Source organism: Marmota flaviventris, chromosome X (genome assembly GCF_047511675.1).
Source record: "Marmota flaviventris isolate mMarFla1 chromosome X, mMarFla1.hap1, whole genome shotgun sequence".
Classification (NCBI taxonomy): domain Eukaryota; kingdom Metazoa; phylum Chordata; class Mammalia; order Rodentia; family Sciuridae; genus Marmota; species Marmota flaviventris.
The window spans coordinates 71,588,431-71,592,920 of NC_092518.1; positions in this window are offsets into that span (position 1 = coordinate 71,588,431).

Genomic DNA, 4,490 nt, shown 5'->3' on the forward strand with positions numbered 1-4,490 from the left:
AAATAAATAAATTACAGGTATTGTATTCAACTACAACTAAAAAATAAATGTATATTAAAAATACATTTTAAAAACTCCAGTATAAGTGAAAAATGAAGTATCCATAATAAACATAACTGTTTCCATTATAAGTGGTGTATCTGGTTCTACAAAGGAAAAACCAAGTAATATCTCATTTCAGGAAATACTAGATTCAGGTTCTCAGTGTCATTTTGAATTTATTTTTCTACCCTCAGGGCTTTTGTGTCATCAGTGCTATCTTCACTGACTGACTGAATCCACAAAAGGCGACATGGCTCCTAGCATCTCCAGACATATATTTTACAAGCTTAGGAAACCCACTGGAAGGAGAATGTTCATGTTCCAGTATTTCAAGTAGATGTTAAATAATTGGTGTTGATTAGATCAGCCTGAATTATATGCTCATTCATTAATGTCTAATCATTGTGACAGAAGAATAGAATACATATATGGGATGTTTCTAGTTCGTGTGTTATACTTGGATGTGGACAGGTAAAATTAGCCCCACTAAAGCACAATCAATGAGATAAAAATATAACAGCTACAACTACATTGACACGATGGTGCTTTACAGGTTTTCACTAATTTAATTCTCATTACAACTTTTGAGAGAATGAGAGACTATTATTATTTTCATTTTATACAGGAGTACACTGATGCAAAGAGAGATTAAGTTACTTGCCTTCAGCTATGGAACTGTGAGGTGGTGAAACAAGGATTTGAAACAAGGTAGTGCCAAAAAAAAGTTAACAGTTAACTAACTAATCCATATATCAGAGAAATGCATAAGTAGCTAGGGAAAATTTGGTCAGCTATTACTAAAAGAAGGATCGGTGTGAGTTACAATGAATTATATCCACAATAGGGAACAGTGAGAAAAGTACTAAGTTTAGTGAGGTGGTAGCAAATATGCAGCAGAATTTTTTCCACGTTGCCAGAAAATGCTTTGATTCACAAAAAAAAAAAAAAAGATACTGTCTCTGCTGTTGACATTCATATTTTTTGTGCAGATTATTTCTTGAAGCCATTAACTTTATAGTTTAAAATCAGATGTATTTAATCTACCTTCATATATAGCATTTATACCACACAAATATATTACTTTTCTATCAAGAAGAATTATTATTCTCTTCTTCAATGTAAAGAATGGCAGGTAAAAACAAAAAAAGCTTTTGTTGGAACTAAGTAGTTCATGGAAAATTGCCTTCCTGGAACCAATATTCACTTGAGTTCACTTATTACATTATAAATGAACATCTATTGTTTTGTCACAGGTGTGTATTTTTATCTCAAGAATCCTTTCCCTGTCAAGGAGTGGTGCCAAGAAAAGTTAAATTGAAAACTAATCCCATCCAAAATTTTGTGCACTAATATCAATCAGAAACAGAAAATCCAGCAACAGCAGATTTATTATTTTAGAAAACAAAGCCACTGAATGAAAATTTTAGCATGGACTCCTAATATTTCTGACCATTACCATTTGTACCTTAACACATATACAGACCACTACTACGTGTATTTTAATTTATTTTTTTAATTTTTACTTTGATATGTTGTTTATAGAACTTTCCTTTCAATAGCATAGAGGAAAAAATCTTTGGCATGCAGACATACATTTGGCTTATTTTATTTTATTTTTTGATATTGAGGGAATGAACCAAGGGGCACTTAATCACTGAGCCACATCCTCAACCCTTTTTATTTTTTTATTTTTTTTTATTTTTGAGACAGGATCTCACTAAGACATTTGGCATTTTAGAAGTTTCCAGATCCAAACATCTGGTAACAGAAAGTAAGAATAGTGCAGTCACTTTTAATTTAGGCAGGACCTCATTCACCTAGAATCTAGAATATAGGAGCTACCTCATAGTACTAGTATCTCTCAGAAGGAAATGAAAAGAAAACACTGTTTTTAACTTGTAAATACTATTTTTATGGTGAGAGATAGGGGTTTAATTTCATTTTGTTGCATATGGATTTCCAGTTTTCCCAGCACCGTTTGTTGAAGAGGCTATCATTTCTCCAATGCATGTTCTTGGCACCTTTGTCTAATATAAGATAGTTCTAATTTTGTGGGTTAGTCTCTGCGTCCTCTATTCTGTACCATTGGTCTACCAGTCTATTTTGGTGCCAATACCATGCCATTTTGTTACTATTGCTCTGTAGTATAGTTTAAGGTCTGGTATAGTGATGCCAACTGCTTCACTCTTCCTGCTAAGGATTCGTTTAGCTGTTCTAGGTCTCTTATTTTTCCAGATGAATTTCATTATTTCTTTTTCTATTTTTATAAGAAATTTCATTGGAATTTTGATCAAAATTGCATTCAATATGTATAAAGATTTTGGAAGTATGGTCATTTTGATAATATTAAATCTGCTTATCCAAGAGCATGGTAGATCTTTTCATCTTCTATGGTCTTCTTGACTTCTTTATTTATGGTTCTGTAATTTTCATTATATAAATCTTTCACCTCTTTCACTAAATTGATTCCCAAGTATTTCATTTTTTTGAGGCTATTAAAAATGGGGTAGTTTTACTTGTTTCTCTTTCTGAGGATTTGTCACTGATATACAGAAATTCCTTTGATTTATAGGTGTTGGTTTTATATCCTGCTACTTTACTGAATTCATTTACTACTTCTAGAAGTTTTCTCATGAAACTTTTAGGCTCTTCTAGGTATAGAACCATATCATCAGCAAATAGTGCCAATTTGAGTTCTTCTTTTCCTATGTGTATCCTTTTCGTTTCTTTCATCTGTCTAATTGCTCTGGCCAGTGTTTCAAGAACTATGTTGAACAGAAGTGGTGAAAGAGGGCATCCCTGTCTTGTTCCAGTTTTTAGAGGGAATGCCTTAAATTTTTCTCCATTTAGAATGATGCTGGCCTGGGGCTTAGCATAGATAACCTTTATGAGGTTGAGATATGTTCCTGTTATCCCTAGCTTTTCAAACATAAACGAGTACACTATTTTGTCAAAGGCTTTTTCTGTTTCTATTGAGATGATCATATGATTCTTATCTTTAAGTCTATTGATGTGATGAATTACATTTATTGATTTCAGTATGTCTGACCAACCTTGCATCCCTGGGTTGAATCCCACTTGATGGTGTTGCATGATCTTTTTTATATGTTCTTGTATTCAATTTGCCAGGATTTTGTTTAGAATTTTTGCATCTATGTTCATTAGAGATATTGGTCTAAAGTTTTTTTTTTTTTTTTTTTTTTTTTTTATGTGTCTTTGCCTGGTTTTGGAATCAGAGTGATATTGGCCTCATAGAATGTGTTTGTAAGTGCTGCCTCTTTTTCTATTTACTGAAATGAATTGGAGAGTATTGGTATTAGTCCTTCTTTATAGGTCTTGTAGAACTCGGCTCTGTATCTGTCCAGTCTTGGTCTTTTCTTGGCTGGTAGATATTTGATGGTGTCTGCTATTATGTCAATTGAAATTGATCTGTTTAAACTGTGTATATCATCCTGATTCAATTTGAGCAAATTATATGACTCTAGAAATTTGTCAATGCCTTTGATATTTTCTGTTTTATTGGAGTACTAGTTATCAAAATAATTTCTAGTTATTTGCCGCAGTCCGGCTGCAGCAAAATAACCGGGGGGTGACGAATAACTTGTGTACGTTGATACAGCAGGAGTAGGAGCCGTTTATTGCAGGACAGGAGCAGTATTTATACATTCCACACAGCTTATCTAATTAGCATAAACTAGATACATCAGTCAACCAATGAGGAATCTCCACACTTAATGGCTTGTTTTTGTTACTTCTCAAACCACTCCCTCTGGCATTTTGCCAGGCACCATCCAGACTTGTTTACGAACTCTAACATTCCCCTGGCAAAATGCCAGGTGTTATTTTGACTTGTTTACAGACTCTAACAGTTATTTTCTGTATTTCTGTAGTATCTGTTGTGCTACTTCCTTTTTCATTATGTATGTCAGTTATTTGAGTTTTCTCTCTCCTTCTCTTCATTAGCATGGCTAAGGGTCTGTCAATTTTATTTATTTTTCAAAGAACCAACATTTTGTCTGTCAACTTTTTCAATTGTTTCTTTTGAAAAGACCTTAAAGCCCCAGGCCCAACATTAGGAAATCCAGCCCCTATGCCTTGAAGCTGCAGGATGCTTTCTTACCCAAACCCCATGTCAAAGCCCCACCAGCTGCCCATAGCATTTCAAGTGTTGCACAAAGTTACCACAAGATGTTCTATGTAGATAACCCTAACAGGCCCCCTACCACAAAATGTTCCTTTCAGACAGCCCTACCAGCTAAACTTGAGAACTAAGTTTAAAAACAGGAACCAAGAAGGGCAAGGTGTAACTTTAGGGTTTTTCCAAGAACAAAAAGTCGAAAAACAAGTTTACCCCCTAGGTGACCCCCCTGCTGGATTCAGAGAAACCAATAGAAGGGCTGTTGCTGTGCTAAGCTAAGAACTAACCCACTTGTACCCTATAAAAGATC